Source organism: Canis lupus, chromosome 8 (assembly GCF_011100685.1).
Source record: "Canis lupus familiaris isolate Mischka breed German Shepherd chromosome 8, alternate assembly UU_Cfam_GSD_1.0, whole genome shotgun sequence".
Lineage (NCBI taxonomy): Eukaryota > Metazoa > Chordata > Mammalia > Carnivora > Canidae > Canis > Canis lupus.
Window position 1 is genome coordinate 57,395,611 of NC_049229.1, and position 16,141 is coordinate 57,411,751.

Sequence of the window (16,141 nt, forward strand, 5' to 3'; positions counted from 1 at the left end):
GGGTGGCTCAGTTGGTTTAGCGTCTGACTCTTGATTTCAGCTCACGTCATGATCTCAGGGTCCTGGGACTGAGTTCTGTGCTCAGCAGGGAGACAGTTTGAAGATTTCTCTCTCTCTCCCTCTGCCCCTCCCCTGACTCTCTAAAATAAATAAATAAACCTAAGTTTTTTGGTTTTTTTTTTTTTTTTAAGTAGTTCCCTGCTCAGTAACATCTTCCTCAGATCTCTATCACCTCCCTTTCCTTCACATTGACATGTCTTATCCCTCTCCTTTGCTTAGCTTAGTTCTTTATCCTTAGGTCTTATCAGTATGTAATTACCCTATAGTTTACTAATTTATCTGGCTTAATATTTGTCTCTTTCCCATCAGAATAGATATTCCCCATAGGCAGAAATTTTTGTTTGGTCATTTCACTGCTATATCACAGTCACTTCAGTGGTACCTAGCATACAATAGGTGTTCAATTATGTTTATTGAATAAGCTAATCTAAAAACATTGGTATGATTTATTGAACATTTTTTAAATAACATGAAATAGCAATGTTTCTAATATTTTCCTCTTTCATTGGTTATGTTTCAAGTATCCTGAAGGCAAAAACTAGGTTATTTTCATTTCTCTTACCTACACACCTTGTCCTCCAACACTGGATCTTAGTAAATGGAAATGATCCACAGTCCATCTTCTTACCACCCTCATTGTTACTCATTACCCGTTTATTTCCACCACCCAAGTATTTAGTCGTAGTAGTTAGGGGTGTTTAATATAGGCAGTTAGGAGAGATAATAACAACACTGCTTTTACTTAATCTCCCTGTAATTTAGCTTCCTGTTTACAAAATAGGGAGAAAAATAATACCTACCTCATAGATTTGTTGTGAAGAATAACTTCATTTACATATAGAAAGCTTATAGAATAATGCATTGCATATATTGCCATTTATTAGTGTCTGATATATTGTTAGCATTATTATTAAATACATTAAAATATCCATCATACAGTGCTGCTGTCAGTTTCAAGGAAGTCACTGTCTTTGAGGATGTTTGATATGTTATTACACTTGGTTCCTATTATTAAAAAAAAAAAAATTGTGGGCAGCCCCAGTGGCTCAGCAGTTTAGCACCGCCTTCAGCTCAGGGCATGGTCCTGGAGACCTGGGATCAAGTCTCATGTCAGGCTCCCTGCATGGAGCCTGCTTCTCCCTCTGCCTCTATCTCTGCCTCTCTCTTTCCGTGTCTCTCATGAATAAATAAACAAAATATTAAAAAAAATGGAAACAGAAATGTGAAATAGCATGAAATGCAGACTTTGTGTTAATCTTTAAGATTATCCCATTAATCCCACATCAGTAGTCACACCCCTATGGATCACCCTCATGCCCATCGAATAGGCTTGACCTGGTAACCAAGGGGATGTCACAGAAATGACAGAGAAGGACTTCCAAGATTAGCTCATGAAAGATGTACCTTCTGCCTCCATCACATGGATCACTTTCCAGCACCCATGACATGAGAATATTCAAGGACATCTATGGAGAAGTCCATATGGTGAGTAACTAAGGCCCCCCACCAACATCTAGCATTTATGTGTCAGCCACAGGTATGAGTCTTCTTGGAATCAGATCCTCCAACCTCAGGCAAGCCTTTGAATGACTGCAAATTCTTAGTCAACATCTTGATTGCAATCTCAGAAGGTATCCTGGACAACAATGACCCAAGAAAGTCACTCTTGAACTTGACCAGTAAAACATGGGTGGCAGTAGGTGTTTATTATCATCTGAAGCTATTACTTTTGGTGTGTTTTGTGCAACAACAGATAATTAACACAGTCTCATAATTCTCATAAATTTCTAAACATTTGAGAAAAAGATAAAAATCATTTAACCAACCAAAAGCACAAAATTGTGAGTATTAGTCAAAACTAATTGGCTTTTGGGACCCTTAGGTATCTCAGCGGTTGAGCACATGCCTTCGGCCCAGGTCAATCCCAGGGTCCTGGGATTGAGTCCCACATCGGGCTGCCCACAGGGAACCTGCTTATCTCTCTGCCTATCTTTCTGCCTCTCTTTTTGTGTCTCTCATGAATAAATAAATGAAATCTTAAAAAAAAACTAATTGGCTTTAAACTATATATCTGTTAAATTATGAAGGAAAGGAACAATATTTCTGATTATGTTTGAAATGCTAGAAAAATATTATTGAATTCTGGGTTAAAAATATGAGGCATAATTGGGGTTTTAGTCATTTTTCTTTTTCCTAGCAACTTAGGAATGGTATCTCTGTGTATTATTTAGGGTACTTTTCTTCGAAACAATAAAATGTGAATCTTACTAATTTAAGCAAAAAATAATTTTATTGGAAAGTTCCTAGGGTAGCTTATGGAATTATAGGAATATTTGTACGATTAGTCCTCTTAAGGACAGGAAGCAAAGCTGCCTTAGGGATCTCATTGAGGAATTTATAAGCAGTGCCTTTTGGGGAGTTGCCAAGAGCTGTACTTCCCAAACTTGATTTTGCATAGGGCTCATCTGGGAACAATGTAGATTCTGATTCAGTGGGCTTGATATTCTGTATTTTTAACAACTCCTAGGTGACACTAATGCTACTACTCCCTTGAACCTCACTTTGAGAAGTGAGTGCCAAGAAAAACAATTCTCTTGCTTTTCTTTCACTACCTCTTATTCATTCTTTCAGATTCCCCATCCATATCTTTCTGTAAGGAAGCCTTCCTGGCCCTACCCCTTACTTCCTCATTATGCCAGGACCCCCTTGCTATACAGTTTTATAGCATTCTGTACCTCACCTTCTCAATTCCATCATACTTGCTATATGTGTGTAATTTCTGACTTTTCTATTGGACCATAGCTCTGTATGAAAAGGAATATGCCTGGTTTACTCACTCTTATCTCCTAAGCATCTAACATAGCACATGGACCATAGTTCAACAAACATTTGGCTATTAACTGTATATCAAATATTTAATACTCCCACTGCTCCCTTATTTAAAGGATAGCTTTCTACCCTAGGTGTACATTAGAGTTACCTGAAGATCTTTTATAAACTGCCCATGATGGGGCTTCACCCCAGACCAATAAAACCAAAACCTTTAGCAGAGAGGCCCAGCGATTGGTTTATAAGCTCCTCGATATTTCCAATTGTAGTATGATAAAAAATAGATAGATTTGGTCTTTGTCTCAGTTCCTGGCACAGATCTCCTCATACCCTTGGAATTCCCTGAGTGACAAGTATCTTTTTTTTGTTCATAATGAATCCCTTTGACCACACCTGGGTTTATGCTAATGCGATGACCCTTGGTGGGTCTCTAGAAACCTTTGGAATTGGGATTGATTGCCAGAAAACCCAATCACCTGATTCAAAGTTTAGAACTATCAGCTCTGACTCTGAGGAGGGGAGAACTCTGCAGGCTGAGTGTAGTCACTAATGGTTAATGATTCAATCAATCATGCTAACATCATGAAACTTCAATAGAAGTTTTTTTTTTTTTTAAGATTTTATTTATTTATTCATGAGAGAGAGAGAGAGAGAGGCAGGGGGAGAAGCAGGCTCCATGCAGGGAGCCCGATGTGGGACTACACCCCAGGTCTCCAGGATCGTGCCAGGGCTAAACCTCTGAGCCACCCCGGCTGCCCCAATAGAAGCTTTCGAACAAAGAAGTTTTTTGGGGAAAAGAAGTCTGAGGGACTTCTAGGTTGGTAAAAACATTAATGTCCTGAGAGGGTAGCATGCCATGAGAGGGCATAGAAATTCTGTATATCCTCCACCTACCCACATTCACATCCCTTGCCCTACAGATTCCTTCCTATTGACAATTCCTGGATTGCATCCTTCATAATAAAGCTGTAATTGTATGTATAGAGCTTTCCTGAGGTCTATGAGTCATTCTGGTAAATTATCACACCTGGAAAAGGTGAGTGGGTCATCAGAACTTCAGAATTCATAGTAAGCCAAACAGAAGCACAGGAAGTCTGGGGATCCCATCTATGGCTGGCATTTGAAGTAAGGGCAGTCTTGTGGGATTGACTTCACCCTTAACCTCAGGAACTTACTCTAACTCTGAGTAGTGTCAGAATTGAATGAAAGTGTAGGATTCCCAGTAGGTAGCAGAGAAATGAGAAAATTGTTGGAAAAACAATATACCAATGTTCAATCAAAAATGTGGTCAGCTGATTAAAAGGGTGATTTGAGGGATACTTGAGTCAAAACCCCTTGCTCATACCAGATATCCCAGATAACTAGAACTGGCTTCAGAAGACTTAGATGTCATTTACTTCTGAATAAGAAAGTACTTTAAATGATATGGGAAGATAGACCAAGACTTTTCTGGTAGGCCATCTATACTCTGTCCATTTATCTTTTTACTTTACTAAAAGGCAGTCTCTGAGAGGTTAAGTACATTTAAAGATTTATTGTGAAGTTTAAATGAAAAGGACTGCATAAATATGTGTTGTTCTGTAAATATTCCCTTTATTTCCCTCTTTCTTCCAAGAGTTTCAAACAATAAGCTAAACTGACAAGAATCACTAGTAATGAACTGAATACTTTATTAGTTATGTCATAATTACTTGCCTGTTAAAACTTTAAATCCACCATTTGTCTAAAATTTAGCAAACTACAGAAATAAAGCATCAATTCTTATATATTATAAATGGACACACTTTGTTCTCTGATGCATCCCGAATGTCTGAAAAAAGTACCTGGAAGAACCTGATAAGATTTTTTTTTTTTTTATTTTTGTAAAGAGGTTTTGTGTTTTTGTGAGTTAAGTAGAAAAAGTATTGCTAGATCTACTCTCAAGTAATTTTCAACGTAACTGAAAAGAAACAAAGCAGACACATGAAAAAATATGACAGTATGGACTAATAACACAGTAAAGATTAATTAGAAGGATAAGAAAAAAAGAAAAAATAGAGGACAATAAAATTTATAGCAGTCTTTGATCAGAAAAGGCTGTGTGGAGATGCCTGGGTTGCTCAGTGGTTGAGCATCTGCCTTTGGCTCAGGTCGTGATCCTGGGGTCCTGGAATCGAGTCTCACATCGAGCTCCCCTTGAGAAGCCTGCTTCTCCCTCTGCCTATGTCTCTGCCTCTCTCATGAATAAATAAATAAAATATTTAAAAAGTAAAAAGAAAAGGCTGTGTGGAAGATCTGATATTTTGACTAACGTGCCTAGGTAGAGAGCCGGTGGAGTGCCCTTCCAAACAAGGAGAAGGATGTATGCAATGGCACAGGATATGAATGCAGGGAGCACATTCAGGGCATCTAGCTCAAGTGAAAATCATGTGGGCTAAAAGCTGAAACTGAACGAATGGTTTAGGACCGGATGGTAGAGAATACTGAGTTCATTCTAGATTTAATGAGATTGAACAGGATCGTAGTCATGTAGTCAATGCTATTCGAGGAAGAATAATCCTCAGCCCCAAAATAGTTTAGGAAAGACCTCATCTAGAAGAGAATAAAATATAAGTGGGTCTCTAGGCGAAATGATCAGTCAGCTACAACCTGCTGAATCTCAATTCCCACTATTATGAAATTAAGGTCAGCAGAACATGACTTCTGAGACAAGGGCGGGGGACTGTTTTGTAGCTCACTTGAGGGTGAATTGCAATTCTGAATTCTATGTATAACTTTGGGAATAGGTTTATATTCCATAATAATATCTTATATTTGCATGATAAAGAAGCTTCCTTTAATATCTGTACATGTGTTCTGACTTATGCCAAAATCAAAGAAGCTGAAAATGGAAAAGGACTGAGGAATTGTGCCCTTAATTCTGCCTTCATATAGAGTAGACGTGTTCCTAATTCTTAATTGATTGCTCAAACTAAAGTGTTTATTTTAACTGCATTACGGTATAAAATCAAGAGAAAAATAAGAATTAAGCCAAATTGCCCCACAAGATTATTTCAAAACCAAGATATTGTGCTACAAATCAGAAGCATTTTATACGCCAATGTCTTTCTTTCATAATATTCCAGGAAATTTCATTTGTAATTGGAACCTGCCAAAAATGATAAATACCAGATTTGATATGGTGAAAATCACCTTCTGCTTATATAAGGTCAAAATCTTAGGCCAAGAGCTATAATCTTAATGTTCTGGAACTCTGTATAAAAGGAGAAAAACATGTAAAAAAGCTTTTTCCACTAGGCAATGTGACATTTTAGTTAGGAACCAGAAGCTTATAAGGGTGGCTCCTAGATTTCTAAGTATTAGGCTTAAGTAAAGTAGAACTTCAATTAATATTGATATGAATGAAAGCAACTGTTGTGGCCATATTTTCTCCAAGCTTATTAACATTTCTGACACATCCTTACACCCAAAAAGATGTAAGGTAAAGCTCTAAAACATGCACAATGTATATTAAAAATAAAATTATAAAAAGTTGCTGTTTTGTTGCATTTTTATACTGAAATATAGACTGATGTATTTTGTAGAAAGATGTATAGACAGTAATAGTAGTAGTGAGTTGGTATGAGAAAGGTAGAACTGCCCCTCACCCCCTAACACTGATGAGATAGAAATGTGAATTTTCTTAACCTTTGAGAGTTGTATTACTCATCCTCAAATATTATAGTTGGGTGATTAGATATTTGTAGACCCAGAGAACAAAGCTATAGCATCCTTTTGAGGCAAAACTATAAGCAATAACAGTTTATATATCTTACACAATAATACTATTTAGGGGACAGCTATTATCCAGCAGTCGTAAATCACTGTGCTCAGTTACATACATTAACTTTAATGCTTATATTATACATGTGGAACTTGAGACTGGGGGAAATCAAGTTGTTACGCAAGGACACACAGGTAATATAAAACATAACAAGCCTGTCTGACTCCAAATCTCATATTCAATTTAATTCTTTACTTACATCATCTGCATCATCTATTATGATGCCCACTTCATACAGGATAGGGACCATATCTCTGAAACAACAAACACTGCCATCCCAGCCTCACCCAAGACCAATTACATCAGACTCTGTCATTGAGGATGTAGGTATTTTGTTATTCTTAAAAAATCTTCTCAGCAGTTATGTGTAGTCTAATTCCTCTGTTCTCCATTATCTTCATCACTCTTATTTTTCAGATAAGAAAAGCAAAATTAAATCATTTACCTAAAATCACATAACAAGTAAGTGGAAGAACTAGATCTAAACTCAGTTTGGCGAGTTCTAATGCCAAAGCTTATTTTACAGCCACTAAATTATCTGTCCTCAAAGGAAATTAGTACGTGCTTCTGAATATTAATAATCCCCTTAAATTCTTTGTGACAAACATAAATATTATGAGTTTTTCTAAATTTCAAAAGTCTTGGTGGAAAAAGATCTATATACCAAGCATTATTACAATTAACCCATTTATCAAGTTGAATTATTGCACATTGCATTATTTTATTCCTGAATATATTTTTTCCAAAATCCATTCTATAATTATTCCAGCTCTACTGGAAAATACTTAAAGTATAAATAAAACTTTGTTCCTCCATAAAAATCAGAAAATGATATTCGACTTTATTTTTAGTAGACTATTGATTGTTTACCAATAAAAGGTTATTATATTTATTTTTTTATGAGATACACATCCCAGCCATTTAATTATTTATGACTTGGACACTAAGGGAGTATTGGAAGTCCTATTTTATGTCTGGATCAAATAAAACCTCTTTTCAATCAGGCAGTATGCGTATCAGTTATCCTGTTAGAACCGTTAAAACAAAGAATGTGAATCAAGGCTATGAAGTTAAGTATTGCTTCCCATCATCCTCAAATATACAAACTAAATCTTGTCAAATAAAGAGAGGCCACGGTCCAGGAGAGTGCAGTCCCATGTGTTGGCCTACATGCTTCCTTCAGGTATGGGAAGACCCCACTCTTCACCAGAAACTCAGTGATGCTCTCTTAGTCATGGTTGGTGAGGAACTGCTGATGAGGAAGTACAGATTGAAGGTAGACAGTGTAACCAGGGAAAAAAATTGTCAGTCAATTAAAAGGATGGGGGTTGATTTTTCTAATATTTTCTGGGAATTTAACTCCCTCCTAGACCTAAAATCCTACATGTTTTCAGCCTCTAGCCACATCCCCTTTCAGAAAACAATACATTTTAGCAGTGCAGATTTCTATTGACTCTGGGACTTGTGATAGAAGAGTGATCTTGTAATGCATGGATGGAAGACAGGATGATTTAATCATTTGCACTATTCACAGCAAAATAATTACTTTATGTCTGGCACCTCCTCAGGTTTTAGATATATTAACTCTAGAAGGTAATTAGGATGTAGATTCCCTGATGAGAAAGACCTTGTCTGTCTTGTTTTCCTTTGAAGCCACATGGAACACTCAATACCTATTTCGTGATTACAACACATAGAATCTTAACAACGCCATATCATCTAGGTATAGATTTATTTTACCAAGTCTCTTTAGATGACTCAGTACCCAGCAGGCACATATTCAGTAAGAATAGGATTGAAAAAAAAAAAAAAAAAAAGGATAGGATTGAAGATTTGAACTCGAAACTTAAGACTGTCTGATTCTATGCTCTTCACAACCAGGATGTTACTCATCCTATCTGGCCAGTAATAAGTAATGAGGATTAAGGAAGGCAGCTGTTAGGATGGCACTGGGTAATGTATGGAATTATTGATTCACTATATTGCACACCTGAAATTAATATAACACCATATGTTAACTAACTAGAAGTAAAATAAAAACTTAAAAGAAATAAGTAAATCTGTTGGCAAAATATACGTTACTAATATGAATTGCATTCTTTCCATTGTGAAAGGTCAGTTATGTACAGCAGTAGCTATTTTCCATTAGAATGTAAGCATCCTTTGAGAGGCTTCAAGATAATTAAGCTCACACTGTACATATCCAGGAATTAAGTCAATGGTGGGCTGGTTAAGAAACCCTTCAACCTATAGCTCTCCATGACAGCCTGCAATGGAGTAGATCAAGATTTGAACATATTCTCATCTGCACCGAAATAAGAAATAATAAATAACAAGTAATAAATAATAAAGCTAGGGCAACCCTAGCATCTCAAATGACAATATGGCAACTATTGAGCACCTTTCCATTACAGAAATACCTTCTCTTCTCTCCTTTATGTATCTGTATCTTAAAGGTAAAGTTACATTGTAACCCACTGACAAATTCTAGTACCTGTCCTCAAAAAATGGGAAATGCTATACAATACTCTGACCATTGCATTGTACTAGACATATATGTATTTGGAAATTAATTACACCCTGGTTGCCAGGTGCAGTTCTAGGCATCAAAAGTTCAAAATTTAATAAACATGACCCCAACCTTTGAAAAGTTCACCATTTAAAAAGTTTAGAAATCCATAAACATGTCATTAAAACAGAAATGCCAGGATGGATTATATCTAAATCACAAAGGGAACCCAAAGGAAAGAGATGAATAAGGAAATCCAGAGGGCGCTCTGAAATAATGACCTCAAATGAGGCTACTAGCTCTTTAATTAACCTACAAAATGGTACTAAAAGGAAGGATGTTGATTATCTGCTAATAAAGGCACCATGGAAAAGGCAAATATATGTTTTAGAAAAGTTATTTTTCCACATGTAGTAGCTGGAAAAAATGCTACTCTGGTTGACTATATATACATTGATTTATGGTAATTTAACATTTGAAAAAAATATTGCTCATAAACAAGATTAAACCCTTTTATGGAAAATTGACGTAATACCAATCATACTTTAGGAAGTTTAAATTATATTCTTTCCTAAGAAGCAAAAATTCATAGATAGACTTTTTAAATCAGCAAAGTTCAGCATGACCATCAGTATCCCAAAATATCTTTGCATTTTAATTTGACAATACCTTCAAAACTATTAAGAAAACTGAACAGAAGAGCATTCCTAGAAAGTAGATTTAATTATTCAGATATTTTGCACTTGGAAAAATTAGCAAGTCAACAAAACAAAATAAAAGAATATAAAAGAATTCATGTGGCTGACAGCAAGTCATGACTGATATCAAAAGAGACTATTTGGGAGAAGCAGCAGTTGGAAGAGAGAGAAGGAATCCTGCAGAACACACTGTAGCATCTATATGAAAATGAAAGTCATGGGGACAAGTAGAATCAATGAAGCACTTAGTTAAATTGTTTACCATTGTTTGGACAACAGCAACCGATCAAAAAGTAATGGTCTCAAAGGTGTTTCAGGTTTCATCTTTACAACTTCTGACAAAGGTCAGTTGAGTGGGAAACTTTGTCAAAGTAGTTATTTGAGTAGGTGGAAAAAAAAATCAAGCCAGTGTTCCCAGCTGTGATAGCATTGTGTGGAAACAACCTGAATTGCTCTCTGACAAGCAAATCCACTTATCTGCATTTTTCTGTGCTTTGCCCAGGAAGCTCTAGGGAAAACTACATTGATCTCTTTGCCACTCAACCTTATTACACCTTTTTTTCCCAGAAAGTTCTATTTTTTCCTTCTTTGTCATCTTGTACAAATAAATAAAAAAAAGAAAGAGAGTGAGAGAGAAAGAAGAAAGAAAGAGAGAGAAAGAAAGAAAGAAAGAAAGAAAGAAAGAAAGAAAGAAAGAGAGAGAGAGAAAGAAAGAGAGAAAGAAGAAAAAGTGCATTTATTCAGCTGAATAAAATGCAAATCTGGGGAATTTGGAACATAGGGAAAAGTGATTTTTTATTGGAAAGTATTTTCTAGGTTTGCCATGGGGAGGATGAGACAGAAAAGAAAAATTTGAGAGAGGGGCTTAAAACTTCTTATTGTTGAAGTAACTAAAAATTGATGTAATGTTGTGCCTTAAATACTGATAAGCTGGAAAACAATTACTAAGTCGAGCTAATTAAATATAACTTGATATATTGATGAAAAATTAAAGACATTGAAAGGCTTGAGCATGTGGATACATCTGACAGACAGACAGACGTGACATGTTTTGCCTGAATCATGGCTCTATCATATTAGACTATTTCCTTGCTCTCCCATGTGGAAGTTTCTAATTTAACTTTTGTCTTAATATCACTCAGGGGTCAGCAAGCTGACAGCCTGGAGGATGGCTAATTGTTTTTGTAAATAAAGTTTTACTGGTATGCAGCCATTGTCATATTTCCATATTTCCTATAGTTGATTTCATGTTCTAACAGCAGAGATCTGACACGGCCCTACTGGAATGCAAGGCCTAAAACTTTATGGAAAGTTAGATGGCTCTGTTATAGATGTAGTGTCTGTAGGAAGAAACTATCTTAGGTATTTTCAAGGATTGGCACTTGAGATTCTATGTGTTTGAAAGGGTCACTGACAAGTTGCTTTAATAGCTTAGAAAGCCGGTCCTACCCACAGATAATGTCACCTGTCAACTCTCCTGAATATCTAACACTTGCTGTTTTGTCTGCTTTGCTTGTTTTTCTCTCTAGTTAATATAGCCTTTTCCCTACTCCAGATCCTCTTTTACAGATGTCAGCTCCTCCATGAAACCTTCTCTGATTCTTCCAGGCAGAATTAATCTCTCATTGCTGCAACCCTGAAATTAACCCTTATCACATTCGTTTGTGACCTTACTCTGATTTCTAAGCATGAACTTCCTAGAGACCCAAAGTCTGTCTGTCTCCTCTCTCCATGATGCTAAGCAAGGTGCCTCACATTTAGTAGGTAGTCAGTAAATGATCGCTGAAGTCAATTGAATAATGGTCTAAGGCAATGCATAGAGGTCCCAACTGAAAGGCATCTATGCTGTTTTACAATCTATTTGCAGTTTTATTATTTCAGTAGAAAGTAGGACCCTGACTGAATGAGATAGACAAGGAGCAGATAAATTATGAGAGAAAAAGGAGATGCTGACGAATATTTGGAGTATGGAATACCCTTGAAAATGAGAGAAGAGCATCCTGGCCCAGGTTCCAAAGACAAACTTTACACCTCTGTGTTCCCTTTAGCTCCAGCCCTTTTCACCAACCATCTCTCTCTCAGCCACACCCAGCCTCTCCCACCTCAGTACTCCTGGGATTATTGTCTTTCTTTTTTTTTTTTTTTTTTTTAAATTTTTTTTTAAATGTTTATTTATTTATGATAGTTACAGAGAGAGAGAGAGGCAGAGACACAGGCAGAGGGAGAAGCAGGCTCCATGCACCGGGAGCCTGATGTGGGATTTGATCCCGGGTCTCCAGGATCGCGCCCTGGGCCAAAGGCAGGTGCCAAACCGCTGCGCCACCCAGGGATCCCTGTCTTTCTTTCCTACCTGCCCACATCCCAAATGCCACCCACACCCTACTCTCACTACGATTTTCTTTTCCTTTCTGTCTTCCCTTTCTTGTTTTACTCACCTTGTAACCCTAACCCAATGTGAGATTCTTCGATTCTTTTTTTTTTTTTTTTAGATTCTTCTATTCTTCATACAGACTTGCTTTTTAAAAGGTCTCATGTAAACTGTTTTTAAATTTCTTACATTTTCTTATAATTTCATATATTCTCTTTCATTGCCTAGGTAATTTCTCATGAATTACTGAGCTATTAGCATTGAATAGATTTGGGCTCTCACTCCTAGGAAAATATATATATTTTTTCCTGGAAAAAAATATATATACACACACACACACATATATATATATATGTATATATATACACACATATATATATATACACACACAAATACACACACATACCTATTTATCATCTATCTATCTATCATCTATCTATCTATCTATCTAGAGAGAGGAGAGCGCTTACGATTGATTTCTTGAAACTCCTCTTAATTCTAGTTTAGTGCATTAGTCAGTGTTCTCCAGAGAAACGGAACCAATATGATTCAGCAATTTGTTCTCAACTTTTTATTTTTTCAAGCCTTTTTTCTCTCAAAGTAACTGTGCTCTAAACTCAGCAGTCAGACAATGATGATCTACTTAATATTGATCTTATGAGCCTGACTGCTTTGGATTCCTCCGTACCTCTTCAGGGGCCAATGCTCCTGTAGTTTGCTTCCAGAAGAGCCTGTCAATGATGTAGTTTCCTGCTAACTAGCACTTGGGGCCTAGGACATTCAGCAAGTTTTTGAGACGTTTCTTAAGCAGGTACACCCCCCCCCCCTCCAGTATGGTCTAATTAAAATGTCAAATTCATGGATGATTAATTATATACTGTAGAAGTAAAAGCAGATACTTATTAAACAACCGTTTTTAAAAATATAGATATGAAACTCACCCTTTGACTGCAAGGATCGTTTACTGATCAGGCCAAAATCTCTTAGACAAACACCCTTTCTGCTGTGATTCAATTATCTGTGTAGGAATGCTTACTTTTTTGATTCCACTATCTCCCACTTCCTCTGGAATGAGGAACTTTGGTGAGTTTTTTGTTTTGTTTTGTTTTTTGTTTTTGTTTTTGTTTTTGTTTTTGTTTTAGAAACTATCATCTCCATTCATGTGCTAAGGGGTAGTCTTGCCACTTTCCTTCCCTACCTTGCCTCCTTGGGGCTGTTGGGAGATGACTCAGAGGTGCCCACTAAGAATACACAGAGATTGAGATAGGGCATGGTATACTCTAGCTGGGCCAACCAGAGTCCTCACTTGCTACAGCTATTGCTAAAGAGGCCCTATGTCTTTTCTCACTGAGACAGTGAATACTGAGAGCCAAATGAAGGTGGCCAATAGCTACATCTTACACTATTGCTGGAAAAACAAACAAGCAACAACAACAAAACTCTCTCAAGAAGGAAGCTTACACTAAGGAAATAAGAGCACAGAGAGAGGAGAGAAAGAAAGAGAGAGAGAGAGAGGGATGGGAGAGAGAGGGAGAGAAGAAGCTCCAGTGACATCAAGTGAACCTTTGAATGCAGGAGCACCTGTGTTTGGCAACATTCCTAGAGTTCTCACTTACATGAAATGTGAATAGTGTGTTTGTCACTTCCATCTGAAAAAGTCTCAACTGATTCTCCCATGAGTCCTGGATGTCTTTTTAGGGACTTTTAAATTGGGCCCGGAATTGTCTGCATATAATTTCTGTTAGCAAAGAAAAAACTACAAGAAAAAAAGATCATTATGCATTGAAATACCGAGTTAGTGGCTTAGTTATGGAAGTGGCTCTGTTTTGATTAATGGGAGACTATTTTAACACCATTTGATTTGACATCTTGCCATATGAAATATTTTCATGTTATTTTGTGTGTGAAAGTCTACCAAATGCGTTATCTAAAATTTCATGGCTTGTTCTAATATGACCACTAAATCTGATTATTGGATAAATAATTAGGCTCATATGACATGCTTTGTTTTGATAACTACTGTTGTTTATTTTTTATGATTTTTGCTATGTCCATATGTTCATGTATTCTTGGTGCTTATAACAAAAATAAAAAAAAAGTATTAATGTAAGACTTTTCAGGGAGTCATTTTAATATATGTGTATATATGTGTTTATTTAACAGTAACTAAAGTGTTTTCTGTCTTCTTCCAGCTCTTAAGTTGGTTGCAATTGTCCAAAAACAGATGAATACTAAGGAAAGATTTTCTAATTTTTTTTAAAGATTTTATTTATTTATTCGTGAGAGACACACAGAGAGAGAGAGGCAGAGACACAGGCAGAGGGAGAAGCAGGCTCCATGCAAGGAGCCTGATGTGGGACTCGATCCCTGGTCTCCCGGATCACACCCTGGGCTGCAGGCAGCACTAAACCGCTGCGCCACCGGGGCTGCCCGGAAAGATTTTCTAAATGATAATTTCTATTTGATATGTCAAGAATTCAGTATTCAACTATAGAACAATCCTAAAATTTATTTTTAAAAAATGATCAAAATGTATTGCTACAAATATACATTAAAAAATTCTCATTGCAACATTTTTGAGAGAGAGAATTAGGAACAGGCCTCTAACCAATAAAAGTATTTTAATTTTGGTATCGGTCATAATGACAAAATTTGATAATTGCAGTAGTTTAGTGATGGATTTTAAAGTAATTGATTTAATGGAAAGAGCTCTTGGGTATACTGTTATTTTAAAAAATAAAGTCAATATTGTGTATTCAGCATGATACCAATTTCATAAAAGTAAGTTTATAAAAAGCAATAAGAGAAGGTATAATGATAGTGAAATTATGGTTAATTTTTTCTTAGCTCTTTATATTTTTCTATGTTCTTGCCATCATTGACTATGAATATGGATTATTTAATAATCAGCAAATCTTACAAATAACACCCAGAGCTGGTAAAGGTATGAAGATATAAAGAACAACATATATTTTTGGTTGCACTATAAATCAGTTTACCATTTTAGAATAAATATAACCTTTGAATAAGTTTATACTATTTTGACTAGTAAAATAAAATAAATAATCTTGAACATGAACAAATCTCAACACCAAAGAGCTGTTCTTCACAGTGTCATTTGTAATTGTAAGAACATTCAAAGCTAACTTAAGGATGTAAACTCTGGCACGTTAGGTCAGTGGTGTATCAACCAACTTTGAATTTTTTAAAATGGCTACCAAGACAAAGTCTTAAGATTAAAAAAAATGTATATCGTGATATAAAATGACAAAACCCATAAAACTGCATGCTTCTTGCAATTGCATCTTTATTATTAATTTATAAAAGATGCAAAAGAATCCAAAGATTTATTTACTCTGATTTATTAAATAAGCTAATTTTAGATATATGAAAAGAGTCCAGATATTCTAAATTTCTTTTAGGTAAGGTAGTTTCTTGACCATTTATCTTTTTATAGGGGGAGGGAAGAATATTAAAAAAAAAAGCATAAATCATATGATGCACAGATACAGAAATTTTAAAATTGAGCTTAAAATTTCATTATATGTTTGATATTTTCATAATTATAACATAAATATCTGTTATGAATTAAATTTTTGTGTTCACTCAAGATTCATGTTTTGAAGCCAATGTGATGGCACTTGAAGATGTGATCTTTGGGAGGTGACTAGGATTTGATGAAGTAATGAGAGTGGGGAACTATCTTGGTATTGGTGGCCATGTAAGAGGAAGCGAGCAAGAAGAGGCCATGTGAGCACACAATGAGAAAGCAGCTGTCTGCGGCTCTGACAGAGGTCCCCACTGGGGACCTCTGATGCTGTAGGCCTACTGTCTACCCTGCTACCTGGCAAGTACAAATTTGTTTAATGAATGAA